General features: G+C 39.2%; 6 non-coding genes across 6 annotated transcripts; all 6 read left to right on the top strand.

The window, feature by feature from the left end:
* The first annotated feature begins 171 nt into the window (after positions 1-171).
* On the top strand, positions 172-244 carry TRNAR-UCG (transfer RNA arginine (anticodon UCG)). The gene has a single exon. It is a non-coding gene; the product is annotated as a tRNA-Arg (tRNA).
* Positions 245-14,758: 14,514 nt separating this feature from the next.
* TRNAR-UCG (transfer RNA arginine (anticodon UCG)) lies at positions 14,759-14,831 on the top strand. Its single transcript has one exon. It is a non-coding gene; the product is annotated as a tRNA-Arg (tRNA).
* Positions 14,832-16,583: 1,752 nt separating this feature from the next.
* On the top strand, positions 16,584-16,656 carry TRNAR-UCG (transfer RNA arginine (anticodon UCG)). Its single transcript has one exon. It is a non-coding gene; the product is annotated as a tRNA-Arg (tRNA).
* Positions 16,657-20,233: 3,577 nt separating this feature from the next.
* On the top strand, positions 20,234-20,307 carry TRNAR-UCG (transfer RNA arginine (anticodon UCG)). The gene has a single exon. It is a non-coding gene; the product is annotated as a tRNA-Arg (tRNA).
* A 3,576-nt stretch (positions 20,308-23,883) lies between these two features.
* TRNAR-UCG (transfer RNA arginine (anticodon UCG)) lies at positions 23,884-23,956 on the top strand. The gene has a single exon. It is a non-coding gene; the product is annotated as a tRNA-Arg (tRNA).
* Positions 23,957-25,692: 1,736 nt separating this feature from the next.
* TRNAR-UCG (transfer RNA arginine (anticodon UCG)) lies at positions 25,693-25,765 on the top strand. Its single transcript has one exon. It is a non-coding gene; the product is annotated as a tRNA-Arg (tRNA).
* Positions 25,766-26,477: the final 712 nt, after the last annotated feature.

The following is a 26,477-nucleotide window of genomic DNA, read 5'->3' as shown; positions in this document are numbered from 1 at the left end:
CATCATAAGATATGAAACTTTGGAAATTATCTAGATATTGTTTGAAAAAACTCCTTTGATGGAAAGAAGATGAAGAACGGTATGGGATCCTGTCCTGCGCACCTGTAATTGATATGTTCCACATCCATTCATACCACCTAACCCTAAACACCCAAACATGATGCAGTCAGTGACCATGTGGCCTAATGGATAAGGTGTCTGACTTCGGATCAGAAGATTGAGGGTTCGATTCCCTTCATGGTTGAGTCTTTTTCTCAAAGCACCCAACTTATCTTTACATACAAACTGGAAACACACTCTTACAATACTCCTTTCACTCGCCCTCATTAAGAAAGCCCAATGCAAACTGCACAATCAGTCACGTTATGCCTTCAGCATTGCTACTTTTCTGTCTTTCTGCCATACCAAAGTACCTCTTCATAAATGCCACGGATATGCAATACGTATACAACAATATGACATGGCAGAATCATTCCGAACAGAACTGTGGGTAGATTCAGTGCAGGGAGTGTGTGCATGCAGAAAGCAGAAACTATGCATGCGTAGAAACACTATGATTTTCTCCAGGAATAATGGAAATTGTCCCTCAGAAAAAGTATAGTACTAGAGAAGAATCATAAAAGATTGACACAATTGCTGCCTTTGCTGTTGCCCCAGTTGTGTAATCTGTCAAGGACTGGTCTCTTGCAGATTGAGGCACCTACTGTAGTTGCAATTGTGTGGTAAAAATCACCCTTACAACCATTTTTGCTATAAACTTGAGATCTTTCTGAGATACTATCTCACAGACTTCTTATGAATGAGGAACTCTGAAATTGTCACATTCCAATGTGTACGTCCTTAAAACTCTGCTGGTTATTCAAATGGGCAGATTGTTTTTTAAATTCCTTTCTGTCTCAAGTTGTAGTTATATTGATACAGAGGCATAATTGTTGAATGATATATATTGGTTTGATTGAAATATGTTTGTAGAAGTGGTGATAGGCGTTCTGTGTCTGTCTGAGAGCAAGGACCGGTTAACGTCTTTTTCCAAGAGCAGTTTGTTGTGAAAGGTATCAGGCAAAGGAGCATGTATTGTGATGTGGTTCTCTGACTGCTTCTGTCCACTTGCCAAAAGTTCCAAGGCCCTATGATAGCACAAAAACGGTAAGATTGAAGTGGTGGGTGCCGGAGGTTTAAAATGGTCAGTTTAGATAAAGACAGAAAAGTGAAATGAATGACTGCAGAAATACTGTATGTGGCCATGAACTGAGATGAAAGGATGATTTTGGAACTCTGTCTTGCAGATTACCCTCAATGCCGCAATGGATAGGGCACTACTCTCACAGACCAGGGGGTGTAAGTTTAAGTCTATCTGAGGTGCACACCTTGAACTAATACATTTTTGCTGAAACCTAATCATATTGTTTACTCTTCCTCGTAGGAGCTTGCCAGGATGATAGTATATTGCAACAGAACCATTCCACTTCTTCACTGAAAATAGTCATGCTGGTTACCCAAATGTGCAGCGTGTCATTTTATACAGCTTTCTTTATTGAAATTAAACTTGGACTCACTTGAAATATTCTCTTTCAAAATGAATGTTTTGAGCTGCTGTGAATTTTATTTCTAGAGGTGGTGACAGGCTTTCAGGTACGTGCTTAGGTCAAGGCCCTGTTCATGTCACTTGTATAAGCTAATTCAGGGAGCAAATTAGCAAGTCAAGAAATGGCAAGTCTGAATTACTGTCAAAGCAGTTTCATTCTCTTTTCAAATAATCCAAAAATACCATTGCAGCATAAAACAGAGTATTTAATAAAAGAAGAAAGGAGGATTAACGGCAAAAAAGCACATCATAAGATATGAAACTTTGGAAATTACCTAGATATTGTTTGAAAAAACTCCTTTGATGGAAAGAAGATGAAGAACGGTATGGGATCCTGTCCTGCGCACCTGTAATGGATATGTTCCACATCCAATCATACACCTAACCCTAAACACCCAAACATATTGCAGACAGTCACCTTGTGGCCTAATAGATAAGGCGTCTGACTTCGGATCGGAAGATTGAGGGTTCGAGTCCCTTCGTGGTTGAGTCTTTTTCTCACAGCACCCAACTTATCTTTACATACAAACTGGAAACACACTCTTACAATACTCCTTTCACTCTCCCTCATTAAGAAAGCCCAATGCAAACTGCACAATCAGTCACGTTATGCCTTCAGCATTGCTACTTTTCTGTCTTTCTGCCATACCAAAGTACCTCTTCATAAATGCCACGGATATGCAATACGTATACAACAATATGACATGGCACAATCATTCTTAACAGAACTGTGGGTAGATTCAGTGCAGGGAGTGTGTGTGTGCAGAAAGCAGAAACTATGCATGCGTAGAAACTCTATGATTTTCTCCAGGAATAATGGAAATTGTCCCTCAGAAAAAGTATAGTACTAGAGAAGAATCATAAAAGATTGACACAATTGCTGCCTTTGCTGTTGCCCCAGTTGTGTAATCTGTCAAGGACTGGTCTCTTGCAGATTGAGGCACCTACTGTAGTTGCAATTGTGTGGTAAAAATCACCCTTACAACCATTTTTGCTATAAACTTGAGATCTTTCTGAGATACTATCTCACAGACTTCTTATGAATGAGGAACTCTGAAATTGTCACATTCCAATATGTACGTCCTTAAAACTATGCTGGTTATTCAAATGGGTAGATTGTTTTTTAAATTCCTTTCTGTCTCGAGTTGTAGTTATATTGATACAGAGGCATAATTGTTGAATGATATATATTGGTTTGATTGAAATATGTTCGTAGAGGTGGTGATAGGCTTTCTGTGTCTGTCTGAGAGCAAGGACCGGTTAACGTCTTTTTCCAAGAGCAGTTTGTTGTGAAAGGTATCAGGCAAAGGAGCATGTATTGTGATGTGGTTCTCTGACTGCTTCTGTCCACTTGCCAAAAGTTCCAAGGCCCTATGATAGCACAAAAACGGTAAGATTGAAGTGGTGGGTGCCGGAGGTTTAAAATGGTCAGTTAATTAAAGACAGAAAAGTGAAATGAATGACTGCAGAAATACTGTATGTGGCCATGAACTGAGATGAAAGGATGATTTTGGAACTCTGTCTTGCAGATTACCCTCAATGCCGCAATGGATAGGGCACTACTCTCACAGACCAGGGTGTGTAAGTTTAAGTCTATCTGAGGTGCACACCCTGAACTAATACATTTTTCCTGAAACCTAATCATATTGTTTACTCTTCCTCGCTGCAGCTTGCCAGGGTGATAGTATATTGCAACAGAACCATTCCACTTCTTCACAGAAAAGAGTCATGCTGGTTACCCAAATGTGCAGCGTGTCATTTTATACAGCTTTCTTTATTGAAATTAAACTTGGACTCACTTGAAATATTCTCTTTCAAAATGAATGTTTTGAGCTGCTGTGAATTTTATTTCTAGAGGTGGTGACAGGCTTTCAGGTACGTGCTTAGGTCAAGGCCCTGTTCATGTCACTTTTATAAGCTATTTCATGGAGCAAATTAGCAAGTCAAGAAATGGGAAGTCTGAACTACTGTTGAAGCAGTTTCATTCTCTTTTCAAATAATCCAAAAATACCATTGCAGCATAAAACAGAGTATTCAATAAAAGAAGAAAGGAGGATTAACGGCAAAAAAGCACATCATAAGATATGAAACTTTGGAAATTATCTAGATATTGTTTGAAAAAACTCCTTTGATGGACAGAAGGTGAAAAACCGTATGGGATCCTGTCCTGCGCACCTGTAATTGATATGTTCCACATCCATTCATACCACCTAACCCTAAACACCCAAACATATTGCAGTCAGTGACCATGTGGCCTAATGGGTAAGGCGTGTGACTTCGCATCAGAAGATTGAGGGTTCAAGTCCCTTCATGGTTGAGTCTTTTTCTCACAGCACCCAACTTATCTTTACATACAAACTGGAAATACACTCTTACAATACTCCTTTCACTATCTCTCATTAAGAAAGCCCAATGCAAACTGCACAATCAGTCACGTTATGCCTTCAGCATTGCTACTTTTCTGTCTTTCTGCCATACCAAAGTACCTCTTCATAAATGCCACGGATATGCAATACGTATACAACAATATGACATGGCACAATCATTCCGAACAGAACTGTGGGTTGATTCAGTGCAGGGAGTGTGTGCGTGCAGAAAGCAGAAACTATGCATGGGTAGAAGCTCTATGATTTTCTCCAGGAATAATGCAAATTGTCCCTCAGAAAAAATATAGTACTAGAGAAGAATCATAAAGGATTGACACAATTGCTGCCTTTGCTGTTGCCCCAGTTGTGTAATCTGTCAAGGACTGGTCTCTTGCAGATTGAGGCACCTAGTTGCAATTGTGTGGTAAAAATCACCCTTACAACCATTTTTGCTATTAACTTGAGATCTTTCTGAGATACTATCTCACAGACTTCTTATGAATGAGGAACTCTGAAATTGTCACATTCCAATTTGTACGTCCTTAAAACTCTGCTGGTTATTCAAATGGGCAGATTGTTTTTTAAATTCCTTTCTGTCTCGAGTTGTAGTTATATTGATACAGAGGCATAATTGTTGAATGATATATATTGGTTTGATTGAAATATGTTCGTAGAGGTGGTGATAGGCTTTCTGTGTCTGTCTGAGAGCAAGGACCGGTTAACGTCTTTTTCCAAGAGCAGTTTGTTGTGAAAGGTATCAGGCAAAGGAGTATGTATTGTGATGTGGTTCTCTGACTGCTTTTGTCCACTTGCCAAAAGTTCCAAGGCCCTATGATAGCACAAAAACTGTAAGATTGAAGTGGTGGGTGCCGGAGGTTTAAAATGGTCAGTTTAATTAAAGACAGAAAAGTGAAACGAATGACTGCAGAAATACTGTATGTGGCCATGAACTGAGATGAAAGGATGATTTTGGAACTCTGTCTTGCAGATTACCCTCAATGCCGCAATGGATAGGGCCCTACTCTCACAGACCAGGGTGTGTAAGTTTAAGTCTATCTGAGGTGCACACCCTGAACTAATACATTTTTGCTGAAACCTAATCATATTGTTTACCCTTCCTCGTAGCAGCTTGCCAGTGTGATAGTATATTGCAACAGAACCATTCCACTTCTTCACTGAAAAGAGTCATGCTGGTTACCCAAATGTGCAGCGTGTCATTCTATACAGCTTTCTTTATTGAAATTAAACTTGGACTCACTTGAAATATTCTCTTTCAAAATTAATGTTTGAGCTGCTGTGAATTTTATTTCTAGAGGTGGTGACAGGCTTTCAGGTACGTGCTTAGGTCAAGGCCCTGTTCATGTCACTTGTATAAGCTAATTCAGGGAGCAAATTAGCAAGTCAAGAAATGGGAAGTCTGAACTACTGTCAAAGCAGTTTCATTCTCTTTTCAAAAATTCCAAAAATACCATTGCAGCATAAAACAGAGTATTCAATAAAAGAAGAAAGGAGGATTAACGGCAAAAAAGCACATCATAAGATATGAAACTTTGGAAATTATCTAGATATTGTTTTAAAAAACTCCTTTGATGGAAAGAAGATGAAGAACGGTATGGGATCCTGTCCTGCGCACCTGTAATTGATATGTTCCACATCCATTCATACCACCTAACCCTAAACACCCAAACATATTGCAGTCAGTGACCATATGGCCTAATGGATAAGGCGTCTGACTTTGGATCAGAAGATTGAGGGTTCGAGTCTTTTTCTCACAGCACCCAACTTATCTTTACATACAAACTGGGAACACACTCTTACAATACTCCTTTCACTCTCACTCATTAAGAAAGCCCAATGCAAACTGCACAATCAGTCATGTTATGCCTTCAGCATTGCTACTTTTCTGTCTTTCTGCCATACCAAAGTACCTCTTCATAAATGCCACGGATATGCAATACATATACAACAATATGACATGGCACAATCATTCCGAACAGAACTGTGGGTAGATTCAGTGCAGGGAGAGTGTGCGTGCAGAAAGCAGAAACTATGCATGGGTAGAAGCTCTATGATTTTCTCCAGGAATAATGCAAATTGTCCCTCAGAAAAAGTATAGTACTAGAAAAGAATCATAAAGGATTGACACAATTGCTGCCTTTGCTGTTGCCCCAGTTGTGTAATCTGTCAAGGACTGGTCTCTTGCAGATTGAGGCACCTAGTTGCAATTGTGTGGTATAAATCACCCTTACAACCATTTTTGCTATAAACTTGAGATCTTTCTGAGATACTATCTCACAGACTTCTTATGAATGAGGAACTCTGAAATTGTCACATTCCAATTTGTACGTCCTTAAAACTCTGCTGGTTATTCAAATGGGCAGATTGTTTTTTAAATTCCTTTCTGTCTCGAGTTGTAGTTATATTGATACAGAGGCATCATTGTTGAATGATATATATTGGTTTGATTGAAATATGTTCGTAGAGGTGGTGATAGGCTTTCTGTGTCTGTCTGAGAGCAAGGACCGGTTAACGTCTTTTTCCAAGAGCAATTTGTTGTGAAAGGTATCAGGCAAAGGAGTATGTATTGTGATGTGGTTCTCTGACTGCTTCTGTCCACTTGCCAAAAGTTCCAAGGCCCTATGATAGCACAAAAACGGTAAGATTGAAGTGGTGGGTGCCGGAGGTTTAAAATGGTCAGTTTAATTAAAGACAGAAAAGTGAAACGAATGACTGCAGAAATACTGTATGTGGCCATGAACTGAGATGAAAGGATGATTTTGGAACTCTGTCTTGCAGATTACCCTCAATGCCGCAATGGATAGGGCACTACTCTCACAGACCAGGGTGTGTAAGTTTAAGTCTATCTGAGGTGCACACCCTGAACTAATGCATTTTTGCTGAAACCTAATCATATTGTTTACTCTTCCTCGTAGCAGCTTGCCAGGGTGATAGTATATTGCAACAGAACCATTCCACTTCTTCACTGAAAAGAGTCATGCTGGTTACCCAAATGTGCAGCGTGTCATTTTATACAGCTTTCTTTATTGAAATTAAACTTGGACTCACTTGAAATATTCTCTTTCAAAATGAATGTTTTGAGCTGCTGTGAATTTTATTTCTAGAGGTGGTGACAGGCTTTCAGGTACGTGCTTAGGTCAAGGCCCTGTTCATGTCACTTGTATAAGCTAATTCAGGGAGCAAATTAGCAAGTCAAGAAATGGGAAGTCTGAACTACTGTCAAAGCAGTTTCATTCTCTTTTCAAATAATCCAAAAATACCGTTGCAGCATAAAACAGAGTATTCAATAAAAGAAGAAAGGAGGATTAACGGCAAAAAAGCACATCATAAGATATGAAACTTTGGAAATTATCTAGATATTGTTTGAAAAAACTCCTTTGATGGAAAGAAGATGAAGAACGGTATGAGATCCTGTCCTGCGCACCTGTAATTGATATGTTCCACATCCATTCATACCACCTAACCCTAAACACCCAAACATATTGGAGTCAGTGACCATGTGGCCTAATGGATAAGGCGTCTGACTTCAGATCAGAAGATTGAGGGTTCGAGTCCCTTCATGGTTGAGTCTTTTTCTCACAGCACCCAACTTATCTTTACATACAAACTGGAAACACACTCTTACAATACTCCTTTCACTCTCACTCATTAAGAAAGCCCAATGCAAACTGCACAATCAGTCACGTTATACCTTCAGCATTGCTACTTTTCTGTCTTTCTGCCATACCAAAGTACCTCTTCATAAATGCTACGGATATCCAATATGTATACAACAATATGACATGGCACAATCATTCCGAACAGAACTGTGGGTAGAATCAGTGCAGGGAGTGTGTGCGTGCAGAAATCAGAAACTATGCATGGGTAGAAGCTCTATGATTTTCTCCAGGAATAATGCAAATTGTCCCTCATAAAAAGTATAGTACTAGAGAAGAATCATAAAGGATTGACACAATTGCTGCCTTTGCTGTTGCTCCAGTTGCGTAATCTCTCAAGGACTGGTCTCTTGCAGATTGAGGCACCTAGTTGCAATTGTGTGGTAAAAATCAACTTTACAACCATTTTTGCTATAAACTTGAGATCTTTCTGAGATACAATCTCACAGACTTCTTATGAATGAGGAACTCTGAAATTGTCACATTCCAATTTGTACGTCCTTAAAACTATGCTGGTTATTCAAATGGGCAGATTGTTTTTTAAATTCCTTTCTGTCTCGAGTTGTAGTTATATTGATACAGAGGCATAATTGTTGAATGATATATATTGGTTTGATTGAAATATGTTCGTAGAGGTGGTGATAGGCTTTCTGTGTCTGTCTGAGAGAAAGGACCGGTTAACGTCTTTTTCCAAGAGCAGTTTGTTGTGAAAGGTATCAGGCAAAGGAGTATGTATTGTGATGTGGTTCTCTGACTGCTTCTGTCCACTTGCCAAAAGTTCCAAGGCCCTCTGATAGCACAAAAACGGAAAGATTGAAGTGGTGGGTGCCGGAGGTTTAAAATGGTCAGTTTAATTAAAGACAGAAAAGTGAAACGAATGACTGCAGAAATACTGTATGTGGCCATGAACTGAGATGAAAGGATGATTTTGGAACTCTGTCTTGCAGATTACCCTCAATGCCGCAATGGATAGGGCACTACTCTCACAGACCAGGGTGTGTAAGTTTAAGTCTATCTGAGGTGCACACCCTGAACTAATACATTTTTGCTGAAACCTAATCATATTGTTTACTCTTCCTCGTAGCAGCTTGCCAGGGTGATAGTATATTGCAACAGAACCATTCCACTTCTTCACTGAAAAGAGTCATGCTGGTTACCCAAATGTGCAGCGTGTCATTTTATACAGCTTTCTTTATTGAAATTAAACTTGGACTCACTTGAAATATTCTCTTTCAAAATGAATGTTTTGAGCTGCTGTGCATTTTATTTCTAGAGGTGGTGACAGGCTTTCAGGTACGTGCTTAGGTCAAGGCCCTGTTTATGTCACTTGTATAAGCTAATTCAGGGAGCAAATTAGCAAGTCAAGAAATGGGAAGTCTGAACTACTGTCAAAGCAGTTTCATTCTCTTTTCAAATAATCCAAAAATACCGTTGCAGCATAAAACAGAGTATTCAATAAAAGAAGAAAGGAGGATTAACGGCAAAAAAGCACATCATAAGATATGAAACTTTGGAAATTATCTAGATATTGTTTGAAAAAACTCCTTTGATGGAAAGAAGATGAAGAACGGTATGAGATCCTGTCCTGCGCACCTGTAATTGATATGTTCCACATCCATTCATACCACCTAACCCTAAACACCCAAACATATTAGAGTCAGTGACCATGTGGCCTAATGGATAAGGCGTCTGACTTCAGATCAGAAGATTGAGGGTTCGAGTCCCTTCATGGTTGAGTCTTTTTCTCACAGCACCCAACTTATCTTTACATTCAAACTGGAAACACACTCTTACAATACTCCTTTCACTCTCACTCATTAAGAAAGCCCAATGCAAACTGCACAATCAGTCAGGTTATGCCTTCAGCATTGCTACCTTTCTGTCTTTCTGCCATACCAAAGTACCTCTTCATAAATGCCACGGATATGCAATACGTATACAACAATATGACATGGCACAATCATTCCGAACAGAACTGTGGCTAGATTCAGTGCAGGGAGTGTGTGCGTGCAGAAAGCAGAAACTATGCATGGGTAGAAGCTCTATGATTTTCTCCAGGAATAATGCAAATTGTCCCTCAGAAAAAGTATAGTACCAGAGAAGAATCATAAAGGATTGACACAATTGCTGCCTTTGCTGTTGCCCCAGTTTTGTAATCTGTCAAGGACTGGTCTCTTGCAGATTGAGGCACCTAGATGCAATTGTGTGGTAAAAATCACCCTTACAACCATTTTTGCTATAAACTTGAGATCTTTCTGAGATACTATCTCACAGACTTCTTATGAATGAGGAACTCTGAAATTGTCACATTCCAATTTGTACGTCCTTAAAACTCTGCTGGTTATTCAAATGGGCAGATTGTTTTTTAAATTCCTTTCTGTCTCGAGTTGTAGTTATATTGATACAGAGGCATAATTGTTGAATGATATATATTGGTTTGATTGAAATATGTTCGTAGAGGTGGTGATAGGCTTTCTGTGCCTGTCTGAGAGCAAGGACCGGTTGACGTCTTTTTCCAAGAGCAGTTTGTTGTGAAAGGTATCAGGCAAAGGAGTATGTATTGTTATGTGGTTCTCTGACTGCTTCTGTCCACTTGCCAAAAGTTCCAAGGCCTATGATAGCACAAAAACTGTAAGATTGAAGTGGTGGGTGCCGGAGGTTTAAAATGGTCAGTTTAATTAAAGACAGAAAAGTGAAACGAATGACTGCAGAAATACTGTATGTGGCCATGAACTGAGATGAAAGGATGATTTTTGAACTCTGTCTTGCAGATTACCCTCAATGCCGCAATGGATAGGGCACTACTCTCACAGACCAGGGGGTGTAAGTTTAAGTCTATCTGAGGTGCACACCCTGAACTAATACATTTTTGCTGAAACCTAATCATATTGTTTACTCTTCCTCGTAGCAGCTTGCCAGGGTGATAGTATATTGCAACAGAACCATTCCACTTCTTCACTGAAAAGAGTCATGCTGGTTACCCAAATGTGCAGCGTGTCATTTCATACAGCTTTCTTTATTGAAATTAAACTTGGACTCACTTGAAATATTCTCTTTCAAAATGAATGTTTTGAGCTGCTGTGAATTGTATTTCTAGAGGTGGTGACAGGCTTTCAGATACGTGCTTAGGTCAAGGCCCTGTTCTTGTCACTTGTATAAGCTAATTCAGGGAGCAAATTAGCAAGTCAAGAAATGGGAAGTCTGAACTACTGTCAAAGCAGTTTCATTCTCTTTTCAAATAATCCAAAAATACCATTGCAGCATAAAACTGAGTATTCAATAAAAGAAGAAAGGAGGATTAACGGCAAAAAAGCACAGCATGAGATATTAAACTTTGGAAATTATCTAGATATTGTTTGAAAAAACTCCTTTGATGGAAAGAAGATGAAGAACGGTATGGGATCCTGTCCTGCGCACCTGTAATTGATATGTTCCACATCCATTCATACCACCTAACCCTAAACACCCAAACATATTGCAGTCAATGACGATATGGCCTAATGGATAATGCGTCTGACTTCGGATCAGAAGATTGAGGGTTCGAGTCCCTTCATGGTTGAGTCTTTTTCTCACAGCACCCAACTTATCTTTACATACAAACTGGAAATACACTCTTACAATACTCATTTCACTCTCACTCATTAAGAAAGCCCAATGCAAACTGCACAATCAGTCATGTTATACCTTCAGCATTGCTACTTTTCTGTCTTTCTGCCATACCAAAGTACCTCTTCATAAATGCCTTGGATATGCAATACGTATACAACAATATGACATGGCACAATCATTCTGAACAGAACTGTGGGTAGATTCAGTGCAGGGAGTGTGTGCGTGCAGAAAGCAGAAACTATGCATGGGTAGAAGCTCTATGATTTTCTCCAGGAATAATGCAAATTGTCCCTCAGAAAAAGTATAGTACTCTAGAAGAATCATAAAGGATTGACACAATTGCTGCCTTTGCTGTTGCCCCAGTTGTGTAATCTGTCAAGGACTGGTCTCTTTCAGATTGAGGCACCTAGTTGCAATTGTGTGGTAAAAATCACCCTTACAACCATTTTTGCTATAAACTTCAGATCTTTCTGAGATACTATCTCACAGACTTCTTATGAATGAGGAACTCTGAAATTGTCACATTCCAATTTGTACGTCCTTAAAACTCTGCTGGTTATTCAAATGGGCAGATTGTTTTTTAAATTCCTTTCTGTCTCGAGTTGTAGTTATATTGATACAGAGGCATAATTGTTGAATGATATATATTGGTTTGATTGAAATATGTTCGTAGAGGTGGTGATAGGCTTTCTGTGCCTGTCTGAGAGCAAGGACCGGTTGACGTCTTTTTCCAAGAGCAGTTTGTTGTGAAAGGTATCAGGCAAAGGAGTATGTATTGTTATGTGGTTCTCTGACTGCTTCTGTCCACTTGCCAAAAGTTCCAAGGCCTATGATAGCACAAAAACTGTAAGATTGAAGTGGTGGGTGCCGGAGGTTTAAAATGGTCAGTTTAATTAAAGACAGAAAAGTGAAACGAATGACTGCAGAAATACTGTATGTGGCCATGAACTGAGATGAAAGGATGATTTTTGAACTCTGTCTTGCAGATTACCCTCAATGCCGCAATGGATAGGGCACTACTCTCACAGACCAGGGGGTGTAAGTTTAAGTCTATCTGAGGTGCACACCCTGAACTAATACATTTTTGCTGAAACCTAATCATATTGTTTACTCTTCCTCGTAGCAGCTTGCCAGGGTGATAGTATATTGCAACAGAACCATTCCACTTCTTCACTGAAAAGAGTCATGCTGGTTACCCAAATGTGCAGCGTGTCATTTCATACAGCTTTCTTTATTGAAATTAAACTTGGACTCACTTGAAATATTCTCTTTCAAAATGAATGTTTTGAGCTGCTGTGAATTGTATTTCTAGAGGTGGTGACAGGCTTTCAGATACGTGCTTAGGTCAAGGCCCTGTTCTTGTCACTTGTATAAGCTAATTCAGGGAGCAAATTAGCAAGTCAAGAAATGGGAAGTCTGAACTACTGTCAAAGCAGTTTCATTCTCTTTTCAAATAATCCAAAAATACCATTGCAGCATAAAACTGAGTATTCAATAAAAGAAGAAAGGAGGATTAACGGCAAAAAAGCACAGCATGAGATATTAAACTTTGGAAATTATCTAGATATTGTTTGAAAAAACTCCTTTGATGGAAAGAAGATGAAGAACGGTATGGGATCCTGTCCTGCGCACCTGTAATTGATATGTTCCACATCCATTCATACCACCTAACCCTAAACACCCAAACATATTGCAGTCAATGACGATATGGCCTAATGGATAATGCGTCTGACTTCGGATCAGAAGATTGAGGGTTCGAGTCCCTTCATGGTTGAGTCTTTTTCTCACAGCACCCAACTTATCTTTACATACAAACTGGAAATACACTCTTACAATACTCATTTCACTCTCACTCATTAAGAAAGCCCAATGCAAACTGCACAATCAGTCATGTTATACCTTCAGCATTGCTACTTTTCTGTCTTTCTGCCATACCAAAGTACCTCTTCATAAATGCCTTGGATATGCAATACGTATACAACAATATGACATGGCACAATCATTCTGAACAGAACTGTGGGTAGATTCAGTGCAGGGAGTGTGTGCGTGCAGAAAGCAGAAACTATGCATGGGTAGAAGCTCTATGATTTTCTCCAGGAATAATGCAAATTGTCCCTCAGAAAAAGTATAGTACTCTAGAAGAATCATAAAGGATTGACACAATTGCTGCCTTTGCTGTTGCCCCAGTTGTGTAATCTGTCAAGGACTGGTCTCTTTCAGATTGAGGCACCTAGTTGCAATTGTGTGGTAAAAATCACCCTTACAACCATTTTTGCTATAAACTTCAGATCTTTCTGAGATACTATCTCACAGACTTCTTATGAATGAGGAACTCTGAAATTGTCACATTCCAATGTGTACGTCCTTAAAACTATGCTGGTTATTCAAATGGGCAGATTGTTTTTTAAATTCCTTTCTGTCTCGAGTTGTAGTTATATTGATACAGAGGCATAATTGTTGAATGATATATATTGGTTTGATTGAAATATGTTCGTAGAGGTTGTGATAGGCTTTCATTGTCTGTCTGAGAGCAAGGACCGGTTAACGTCTTTTTCCAAGAGCAGTTTGTTGTGAAAGGTATCAGGCAAAGGAGTATGTATTGTGATGTGGTTCTCTGACTGCTTCTGTCCACTTGCCAAAAGTTCCAAGGCCCTATGATAGCACAAAAACGGTAAGATTGAAGTGGTGGGTGCCGGAGGTTTAAAATGGTCAGTTTAATTAAAGACAGAAAAGTTAAACGAATGACTGCAGAAATACTGTATGTGGCCATGAACTGAGATGAAAGGATGATTTTGGAACTCTGTCTTGCAGATTACCCTCAATGCCGCAATGGATAGGGCACTACTTTCACAGACCAGGGTTTGTAAGTTTAAGTCTATCTGAGGTGCACACCCTGAACTAATACATTTTTGCTGAAACCTAATCATATTCTTTACTCTTCCTCGTAGCAGCTTGCCAGGGTGATAGTATATTGCAACAGAACCATTCCACTTCTTCACTGAAAAGAGTCATGCTGGTTACCCAAATGTGCAGCGTGTCATTTTATTCAGCTTTCTTTATTGAAATTAAACTTGGACTCACTTGAAATATTCTCTTTCAAAATGAATGTTTTGAGCTGCTGTGAATTTTATTTCTAGAGGTGGTGACAGGCTTTCAGGTACGTGCTTAGGTCAAGGCCCTGTTCATGTCACTTGTATAAGCTAATTCAGGGAGCAAATTAGCAAGTCAAGAAATGGGAAGTCTGAACTACTGTCAAAGTAGTTTCATTCTTTTTTCAAATAATCCAAAAATACCATTGCAGCATAAAACAGAGTATTCAATAAAAGAAGAAAGGAGGATTAACGGCAAAAAAGCACATTATAAGATATGAAACTTTGGAAATTATCTAGATATTGTTTGAAAAAACTCCTTTGATGGAAAGAAGATGAAGAACGGTATAGGATCCTGTCCTGCGCACCTGTAATTGATATGTTCCACACCAATCATACACCTAACCCTAAACACCCAAATGTATTGCAGTCAGTGACCATGTGGCCTAATGGATAAGGCGTCTGACTTCGGATCGGAAGATTGAGGGTTCGACTCCCTTCGTGGTTGAGTCTTTTTCTCACAGCACCCAACTTATCTTTACATACAAACTGGAGGCACACTCTTACAATACTCCTTTCACTCTCACTCATTAAGAAAGCCCAATGCAAACTGCACAATCAGTCACGTTATGCCTTCCGCATTGCTACTTTTCTGTCTTTCTGCCATACCAAAGTACCTCTTCATAAATGCCACGGATATGCAATACGTATGCAACAATATGACACGGCACAATCATTCTTAACAGAACTGTGGTTAGATGCAGTGCAGGGAGTGTGTGCATGCAGAAAGCAGAAACTATGCATGCGTAGAAACTCTATGATTTTCTCCAGGAATAATGCAAATTGTCCCTCAGAAAAAGTATGGTACTAGAGAAGAATCATAAAGGATTGACACAATTGCTGCCTTTGCTGTTGCCCCAGTTGTGTAATCTGTCAAGGACTGGTCTCTTGCAGATTGAGGCACCTAGTTGCAATTGTGTGGTAAAAATCACCCTTACAACCATTTTTGCTATAAACTTGAGATCTTTCTGAGATACTATCTCACAGACTTCTTATGAATGAGGAACTCTGAAATTGTCACATTCCAATTTGTACGTCCTTAAAACTCTGCTGGTTATTCAAATGGGCAGATTGTTTTTTAAATTCCTTTCTGTCTCGAGTTGTAGTTATATTGATACAGAGGCATAATTGTTGAATTATATATATTGGTTTGATTGAAATATGTTCGTAGAGGTGGTGATAGGCTTTCTGTGTCTGTCTGAGAGCAAGGACCGGTTAACGTCTTTTTCCAAGAGCAGTTTGTTGTGAAAGGTATCAGGCAAAGGAGTATGTATTGTGATGTGGTTCTCTGACTGCTTCTGTCCACTTGCCAAAAGTTCCAAGGCCCTATGATAGCACAAAAACGGTAAGATTGAAGTGGTGGGTGCCGGAGGTTTAAAATGGTCAGTTTAATTAAAGACAGAAAAGTGAAACGTATGACTGCAGAAATACTGTATGTGGCCATGAACTGAGATGAAAGGATGATTTTGGAACTCTGTCTTGCAGATTACCCTCAATGCAGCAATGGATAGGGCACTAGTCTCACAGACCAGGGTGTGTAAGTTTAAGTCTATCTGAGGTGCACACCCTGAACGAATACATTTTTGCTGAAACCTAATCATATTGTTTACTCTTCCTCGTAGCAGCTTACCAGGGTGATAGTATATTGCAACAGAACCATTCCACTTCTTCACTGAAAAGAGTCATGCTGGTTACCCAAATGTGCAGCGATCCATTTTATACAGCTTTCTTTATTGAAATTAAACTTGGACTCACTTGAAATATTCTCTTTCAAAATGAATGTTTTGAGCTGCTGTGAATTTTATTTCTAGAGGTGGTGACAGGCTTTCAGGTACGTGCTTAGGTCAAGGCCCTGTTCATGTCACTTGTATAAGCTAATTAAGGGAGCAAATTAGCAAGTCAAGAAATGGGAAGTCTGAACTACTGTCAAAGCAGTTTCATTCTCTCTTCAAATAATCCAAAAATACCATTGCAGCATAAAACAGAGTATTCAATAAAAGAAGAAAGAAGGATTAAGGGCAAAAAAGCACATCATAAGATATGAAACTTTGGAAATTATCTAGATATTGTTTGAAAAAACTCCTTTGATGGAAAGAAGATGAAGAACGGTATGGGATCCTGTCCTGCGCACCTGTAATTTATATGTTCCACATCCATTCATACCACCTAACCCTCAACACCCAAACATATTGCAGTCAGTGACCATGTGGCCTAATGGATAAGGCGTCTGACTTCGGATCAGAAGATTGAGGGTTTGAGTCCCTTCGTGGTTGAGTCTTTTTCTCACAGCACCCAACTTATCCTTACATACAAACTGAAAACACACTCTTACAATACTCCTTTCACTCTCACTCATTAAGAAAGCCCAATGCAAACTGCACAATCAGTCACGTTATGCCTTCAGCATTACTAATTTTCTGTCTTTCTGCCATACCAAAGCACCTCTTCATAAATGCTACGGATATGCAATACGTATACAACAATATGACATGGCACAATCATTCTTAACAGAACTGTGGGTAGATTCAGTGCAGGGAGTGTGTGCGTGCAGAAAGCAGAAACTATGCATGGGTAGAAGCTCTATGATTTTCTCCAGGAATAATGCAAATTGTCCCTCAGAAAAAGTATAGTACTAGAGAAGAATCATAAAGGGTTGACACAATTGCTGCCTTTGCTGTTGCCCCAGTTGTGTAATCTGTCAAGGACTGGTCTCTTGCAGATTGAGGCACTTAGTTGCAATTGTGTGGTAAAAATCACCCTTACAACCATTTTTGCTATAAACTTGAGATCTTTCTGAGATACTATCTCACAGACTTCTTATGAATGAGGAACTCTGAAATTGTCACATTCCAATTTGTACGTCCTTAAAACTATGCTGGTTATTCAAATGGGCAGATTGTTTTTTAAATTCCTTTCTGTCTCGAGTTGTAGTTATATTGATACAGAGGCATAATTGTTGAATGATTTATATTGGTTTGATTGAAATATGTACGTAGAGGTGGTGATAGGCTTTCTGTGTCTGTCTGAGAGCAAGGACCGGTTAACGTCTTTTTCCAAGATCAGTTTGTTGTGAAAGGTATCAGGCAAAGGAGTATGTATTGTGATGTGGTTCTCTGACTGCTTCTGTCCACTTGCCAAAAGTTCCAAGGCCCTATGATAGCACAAAAACGGTAAGATTGAAGTGGTGGGTGCCGGAGGTTTAAAATGGTCAGTTTAATTAAAGACAGAAAAGTGAAACGAATGACTGCAGAAATACTGTATGTGGCCATGAAATGAGATGAAAGGATGATTTTGGAACTCTGTCTTGCAGATTACCCTCAATGCCGCAATGGATAGGGCACTACTCTCACAGACCAGGGGGTGTAAGTTTAAATCTATCTGAGGTGCACACCCTGAACTAATACATTTTTGCTGAAACCTAATCATATTGTTTACTCTTCCTCGTAGCAGCTTGCCAGGGTGGTAGTATATTGCAACAGAACCATTCCACTTCTTCACTGAAAAGAGTCATGCTGGTTACCCAAATGTGCAGCGTGTCATTTCATACAGCTTTCTTTATTGAAATTAAACTTGGACTCACTTTAAATATTCTCTTTCAAAATGAATGTTTTGAGCTGCTGGGAATTTTATTTCTAGAGGTGGTGACAGGCTTTCAGGTACGTGCTTAGGTCAAGGCCCTGTTCATGTCACTTGTATAAGTAAATTCAGGGAGCAAATTAGCAAGTCAAGAAATGGGAAGTCTGAACTACTGTCAAAGCAGTTTCATTCTCTTTTCAAATAATCCAAAAATACCATTGCAGCATAAAACAGAGTATTCAATAAAAGAAGAAAGGAGAATTAACGGCAAAAAAGCACATCATAAGATATGAAACTTTGGAAATTATCTAGATATTGTTTGAAAAAACTCCTTTGATGGAAAGAAGATGAAGAACGGTATGGGATCCTGTCCAGCGCACCTGTAATTGATATGTTCCACATCCATTCATACCACCTAACCCTAAACACCCAAACATAATGCAGTCAGTGACCATGTGGCCTAATGGATAAGGTGTCTGAATTCGGATCAGAAGATTGAGGGTTCGAGTCCCTTCGTGGTTGAGTCTTTTTCTCACAGCACCCAACTTATCTTTACATACAAACTGGAGGCACACCCTTACAATACTCCTTTCACTCTCACTCATTAAGAAAGCCCAATACAAACTGCACAATCAGTCACGTTATGCCTTCAGCATTGCTACTTTTCTGTCTTTCTGCCATACCAAAGTACCTCTTCATAAATGACAAGGATATGCAATACGTATGCAACAATATGACACAGCACAATCATTCTTAACAGAACTGTGGGTAGATGCAGTGCAGGGAGTGTGTGCGTGCAGAAAGGAGAAACTATGCATGCGTAGAAACTCTATGATTTTCTCCAGGAATAATGCAAATTGTCCCTCAGAAAAAATATAGTACTGGCGAAGAATCATAAAGGATTGACTCAATTGCTGCCTTTGCTGGTGCCCCAATTGTGTAATCTGTCAAGGACTGGTCTCTTGCAGATTGAGGCACCTAGTTGCAATTGTGTGGTATAAATCACCCTTACAACCATTTTTGCTATAAACTTGAGATCTTTCTGAGATACTATCTCACAGACTTCTTATGAATGAGGAACTCTGAAATTGTCACATTCCAATTTGTACGTCCTTAAAACTCTGCTGGTTATTCAAATGGGCAGATTGTTTTTTAAATTCCTTTCTGTCTCGAGTTGTAGTTATATTCACACAGAGGCATAATTGTTGAATGATATATATTGGTTTAATTGAAATATGTTCGTAGAGGTGGTGATAGGCTTTCTGTGTCTGTCTGAGAGCAAGGACCGGTTAACGTCTTTTTCCAAGAGCAATTTGATGTGAAAGGTATCAGGCAAAGGAGTATGTATTGTGATGTGGTTCTCTGACTGCTTCTGTCCACTTGCCAAAAGTTCCAAGGCCCTATGATAGCACAAAAACGGTAAGATTGAAGTGGTGGGTGCCGGAGGTTTAAAATGGTCAGTTTAATTAAAGACAGAAAAGTGAAACGAATGACTGCAGAAATACTGTATGTGGCCATGAACTGAGATGAAAGGATGATTTTGGAACTCTGTCTTGCAGATTACCCTCAATGCCGCAATGGATAGGGCACTACTCTCACAGACCAGGGGGTGTAAGTTTAAGTCTATCTGAGGTGCACACCCTGAACTAATACATTTTTGCTGAAACCTAATCATATTGTTTACTCTTCCTCGTAGCAGCTTGCCAGGGTGGTAGTATATTGCAACAGAACCATTCCACTTCTTCACTGAAAAGAGTCATGCTGGTTACCCAAATGTGCAGCGTGTCATTTCATACAGCTTTCTTTATTGAAATTAAACTTGGACTCACTTGAAATATTCTCTTTCAAAATAAATGTTTTGAGCTGCTGTGAATTTTATTTCTAGAGGTGGTGACAGGCTTTCAGGTACGTGCTTAGGTCAAGGCCCTGTTCATGTCACTTGTATAAGTAAATTCAGGGAGCAAATTAGCAAGTCAAGAAATGGGAAGTCTGAACTACTGTCAAAGCAGTTTCATTCTCTTTTCAAATAATCAAAAAATACCTTTGCAGCATAAAACAGAGTATTCAATAAAAGAAGAAAGGAGAATTAACGGCAAAAAAGCACAGCATAAGATATGAAACTTTGGAAATTATCTAGATATTGTTTGAAAAAACTCCTTTGATGGAAAGAAGATGAAGAACGGTATGGGATCCTGTCCAGCGCACCTGTAATTGATATGTTCCACATCCATTCATACCACCTAACCCTAAACACCCAAACATAATGCAGTCAGTCACCATGTGGCCTAATGGATAAGGTGTCTGACTTCGGATCAGAAGATTGAGGGTTCGAGTCCCTTCATGGTTGAGTCTTTTTCTCAAAGCACCCAACTTATATTTACATACAAACTGGAAACACACAGTTACAATACTCCTTTCACTCTCACTCATTAAGAAAGCCCAATGCAAACTGCACAATCAGTCACGTTATGCCTTCAGCATTGCTACTTTTCTGTCTTTCTGCCATACCAAAGTACCTCTTCATAAATGCCACGGATATGCAATACGTATACAACAATATGACATGGCACAATCATTCTGAACAGAACTGTGGGTAGATTCAGTGCAGGGAGTGTGTGCGTGCAGAAAGCAGAAACTATGCATGGGTAGAAGCTCTATGATTTTCTCCGGGAATAATGCAAATTGTCCCTCAGAAAAAGTATAGTACTAGAGAAGAATCATAAAGGATTGACACAATTGCTGCCTTTGCTGTTGCCCCAGTTGTGTAATCTGTCAAAGACTGGTCTCTTGCAGATTGAGGCACCTAGTTGCAATTGTGTGGTAAAAATCACCCTTACAACCATTTTTGCTATAAACTTGAGATCTTTCTGAGATACTATCTCACAGACTTATTATGAATGAGGAACTCTGAAATTGTCACATTCCAATTTGTACGTCCTTAAAACTCTGCTGGTTATTCAAATGGGCAGATTGTTTTTTAAATTCCTTTCTGTCTCGAGTTGTAGTTATATTGATACAGAGGCATAATTGTTGAATGATATATATTGGTTTGATTGAAATATTTTCGTAGAGGTGGTGATAGGCTTTCTGTGTCTGTCTGAGAGCAAGGACCGGTTAACGTCTTTTTCCAAGAGCAATTTGTTGTGAAAGGTATCAGGCAAAGGAGTATGTATTGTGATGTGGTTCTCTGACTGCTTCTGTCCACTTGCCAAAAGTTCCAAGGCCCTATGATAGCACAAAAACGGTAAGATTGAAGTGGTGGGTGCCGGAGGTTTAAAATGGTCAGTTTAATTAAAGACAGAAAAGTGAAACGAATGACTGCAGAAATACTGTATGTGGCCATGAACTGAGATGAAAGAATGATTTTGGAACTCTGTCTTGCAGATTACCCTCAATGCCGCAATGGATAGGGCACTACTCTCACAGACCAGGGTGTGTAAGTTTAAGTCTATCTGAGGTGCACACCCTGAACTAATACATTTTTGCTGAAACCTAATCATATTGTTTACTCTTCCTCGTAGCAGCTTGCCAGGGTGATAGTATATTGCAACAGAACCATTCCACTTCTTCATTGAAAAGAGTCATGCTGGTTACCCAAATGTGCAGCGTGTCATTTTATACAACTTTCTTTATTGAAATTAAACTTGGACTCACTTGAAATATTCTCTTTCAAAATGAATGTTTTGAGCTGCTGTGAATTTTATTTCTAGAGGTGGTGACAGGCTTTCAGGTACGTGCTTAGGTCAAGGCCCTGTTCATGTCACTTGTATAAGCTAATTCAGGGAGCAAATTAGCAAGTCAAGAAATGGGAAGTCTGAACTACTGTCAAAGCAGTTTCATTCTCTTTTCAAATAATCCAAAAATACCATTGCAGCATAAAACAGAGTATTCAATAAAAGAAGAAAGGAGGATTAACGGCAAAAAAGCACATCATAAGATATGAAACTTTGGAAATTATCTAGATATTGTTTGAAAAAACTCCTTTGATGGAAAGAAGATGAAGAACGGTATGGGATCCTGTCCTGCGAACCTGTAATTTATATGTTCCACATCCATTCATACCACCTAACCCTAAACACCCAAACATATTGCAGTCAGTGACCATGTGGCCTAATGGATAAGGAGTCTGACTTCGGATCAGAAAATAGAGGGTTCGAGTCCCTTCATGGTTGAGTCTATTTCTCACAGAACCCAACTGATCTTTACATACAAACTGGAAACACACTCTTACAATACTCCTTTCACTCTCACTTATTAAGAAAGCCCAATGCAAACTGCACAAACAGTCACGTTATGCCTTCCGCATTGCTACTTTTCTGTCTTTCTGCCATACCAAAGTACCTCTTCATAAATGCTACGGATATGCAATACGTATACAACAATATAACATGGCACAATCATTCCGAACAGAAATGTGGGTAGATTCAGTGCCGGGAGTGTGTGCGTGCAGAAAGCAGAAACTATGCATGGGTAGAAGCTCTATGATTTTCTCCAGGAATAATGCAAATTGTCCCTCAGAAAAAGTATAGTACTAGAGAAGAATCATAAAGGATTGACACAATTGCTGCCTTTGCTGTTGCCCCAGTTGTGTAATCTGTCAAGGACTGGTCTCTTGCAGATTGAGGCACTTAGTTGCAATTGTGTGGTAAAAATCACCCTTACAACCATTTTTTCTATAAACTTGAGATCTTTCTGAGATACTATCTCACAGACTTCATATGAATGAGGAACTCTGAAATTGTCACATTCCAATTTGTACGTCCTTAAAACTCTGCTGGTTATATAAATGGGCAGATTGTTTTTTAAATTCCTTTCCGTCTCGAGTTGTAGTTATATTGATACAGAGGCATAATTGTTGAATGATATATATTGGTTTGATTGAAATATGTTCGTAGAGGTGGTGATAGGCTTTCTGTGTCTGTCTGAGAGCAAGGACCGGTTAATGTCTTTTTCCAAGAGCAGTTTGTTGAGAAAGGTATCAGGCAAAGGAGTATGTATTGTGAAGTGGTTCTCTGACTGCTTCTGTCCACTTGCCAAAAGTTCCAAGGCCCTATGATAGCACAAAAACCGTAAGATTGAAGTGGTGGGTGCCGGAGGCTTAAAATGGTCAGTTTAATTAAAGACAGAAAAGTGAAACGAATGACTGCAGAAATACTGTATGTGGCCATGAACTGAGATGAAAGGATGATTTTGAAACTCTGTCTTGCAGATTACCGTCAATACTGCAATGGATAGGGCACTACTCTCACAGACCAGTGTTTGTAAGTTTAAGTCTATCTGAGGTGCACACCCTGAACTAATACATTTTTGCTGAATCCTAATCATATTGTTTACACTTCCTCGTAGCAGCTTGCCAGGGTGATAGTATATTGCAACAGAACTATTCCACTTCTTCACTGAAAAAAGTCATGCTGGTTACCCAAATGTGCAGCGTGTCATTTTATACAGCTTTCTTTATTGAAATTAAACTTGGACTCACTTGAAATATTCTCTTTCAAAATGAATGTTTTGAGCTGCTGTGAATTTTATTTCTAGAGGTGGTGACAGGCTTTCAGGTACGTGCTTAGGTCAAGGCCCTGTTCATGTCAATTGTATAAGCTAATTCAGGGAGCAAATTAGCAAGTCAAGAAATGGGAAGTCTGACCTACTGTCAAAGCAGTTTCATTCTCTTTTCAAATAATCCAAAAATACCATTGCAGCATAAAACAGAGTATTCAATAAAAGAAGAAAGGAGGATTAACGGCAAAAAAGCACATCATAAGATATGAAACTTTGGAAATTATCTAGATATTGTTTGAAAAAACTCCTTTGATGGAAAGAAGATGAAGAACGGTATGGGATCCTGTCCTGCGCACCTGTAATTGATATGTTCCACATCCATTTATACCACCTAACCCTAAACACCCAAACATATTGCAGTCAGTGACCATGTGGCCTAATGGATAAGGCGTCTGACTTCGGATCAGAAGATTGAGGGTTCGAGTCCCTTCATGGTTGAGTCTTTCTCTCACAGCACCCAACTTATCTTTACATGCAAACTGGAAACACACTCTTACAATACTCATTAAGAAAGCCCAATGCAAACTGCACAATCAGTCACGTTATGCCTTCAGCATTGCTACTTTTCTGTCTTTCTGCCATACCAAAGTACCTCTTCATAAATGCTACGGATATGCTATACGTATACAACAATATGACATGGCACAATCATTCCGAACAGAACTGTGGGTAGATTCAGTGCAGGGAGTGTGTGCGTGCAGAAAGCAGAAACTATGCATGGGTAGAAGCTCTATGATTTTCTCCAGGAATAATGCAAATTGTCCCTCAGAAAAAGTATAGTACTAGAGAAGAATCATAAAGGATTGACACAATTGCTGCCTTTGCTGTTGCCCCAGTTGTGTAATCTGTCTAGGACTGGTCTCTTGCAGATTGAGGCACCTAGTTGCAATTGTGTGGTAAACATCACCCTTACAACCATTTTTGCTATAAACTTGAGATATTTCTGAGATACTATCTCACAGACTTCTTATGAATGAGGAACTCTGAAATTGTCACATTCCAATTTGTACGTCCTTAAAACTCTGCTGGTTATTCAAATGGGCAGATTGTTTTTTAAATTCCTTTCTGTCTCGAGTTGTAGTTATATTGATACAGAGGCATAATTGTTGAATGATATATATTGGTTTGATTGAAATATGTTCGTAGAGGTGGTGATAGGCTTTCTGTGTCTGTCTGAGAGCAAGGACCGGTTAACGTCTTTTTCAAAGAGCAGTTTGTTGTGAAAGGTATCAGGCAAAGGAGTATGTATTGTGATGTGGTTCTCTGACTGCTTCTGTCCACTTGCCAAAAGTTCCAGGGCCCTATGATAGCACAAAAACTGTAAGATTGAAGTGGTGGGTGCCGGAGGTTTAAAATGGTCAGTTTAATTAAAGACAGAAAAGTGAAACGAATGACTGCAGAAATACTGTATGTGGCCATGAACTGAGATGAAAGGATGATTTTGGAACTCTGTCTTGCAGATTACCCTCAATGCCACAATGGATAGGGCACTACTCTCACAGACCAGGGTGTGTAAGTTTAAGTCTATCTGAGGTGCACACCCTGAACTAATACATTTTTGCTGAAACCTAATCATATTGTTTACTCTTCCTCGTAGCAGCTTGCCAGGGTGATAGTATATTGCAACAGAACCATTCCACTTCTTCACTGAAAAGAGTCATGCTGGTTACCCAAATATGCAGCGTGTCATTTTATACAGCTTTCTTTATTGAAATTAAACTTGGACTCACTTGAAATATTCTCTTTCAAAATGAATGTTTTGAGCTGCTGTGAATTTTATTTCTAGAGGTGGTGACCGGCTTTCAGGTACGTGCTTAGGTCAAGGCCCTGTTCATGTCACTTGTATAAGCTAATTCAGGGAGCAAATTAGCAAGTCAAAAAATGGGAAGTTTGAACTACTGTCAAAGCAGTTTCATTCTTTTTTCACATAATCCAAAAATACCATTGCAGCATAAAACAGAGTATTCAATAAAAGAAGAAAGGAGGATTAACGGCAAAAAAGCACATTATAAGATATGAAACTTTGGAAATTATCTAGATATTGTTTGAAAAAACTCCTTTGATGGAAAGAAGATGAAGAACGGTATGGGATCCTGTCCTGCGCACCTGTAATTGATGTGTTCCACATCCAATCATACACCTAACCCTAAACACCCAAACATAGTACAGTCAGTGACCATGTGGCCTAATGGATAAGGCGTCTGACTTCGGATCAGAAGATTGAGGGTTCGAGTCCCTTCGTGGTTGAGTCTTTTTCTCACAGCACCCAACTTATCTTTACATACAAACTGGAGGCACACTCTTACAATACTCTTTTCACTCTCACTCATTAAGAAAGCCCAATACAAACTGCACAATCAGTCACGTTATGCCTTCAGCATTGCTACTTTTCTGTCTTTCTGCCATACCAAAGTACCTCTTCATAAATGCCACGGGTATGCAACAATATGACACAGCACAATCATTCTTAACAGAACTGTGGGTAGATGCAGTGCAGGGAGTGTGTGCGTGCAGAAAGCAGAAACTATGCATGCGTAGAAACTTTATGATTTTCTCCAGGAATAATGCAAATTGTCCCTCAGAAAAAATATAGTACTGGCGAAGAATCATAAAGGATTGACACAATTGCTGCCTTTGCTGGTGCCCCAATTGTGTAATCTGTCAAGGACTGGTCTCTTGCAGATTGAGGCACCTAGTTGCAATTGTGTGGTATAAATCACCCTTACAACCATTTTTGCTATAAACTTGAGATCTTTCTGAGATACTTTCTCACAGACTTCTTATGAATGAGGAACTCTGAAATTGTCACATTCCAATTTGTACGTCCTTAAAACTCTGCTGGTTATTTAAATGGGCAGATTGTTTTTTAAATTCCTTTCTGTCTCGAGTTGTAGTTATATTGATACAGAGGCATAATTGTTGAATGATATATATTGGTTTAATTGAAATATGTTCGTAG

This window comes from Pleurodeles waltl, chromosome 4_1, assembly GCF_031143425.1.
Source record: "Pleurodeles waltl isolate 20211129_DDA chromosome 4_1, aPleWal1.hap1.20221129, whole genome shotgun sequence".
Lineage (NCBI taxonomy): Eukaryota > Metazoa > Chordata > Amphibia > Caudata > Salamandridae > Pleurodeles > Pleurodeles waltl.
This window is presented reverse-complemented; position numbering and strand designations above follow the sequence as displayed.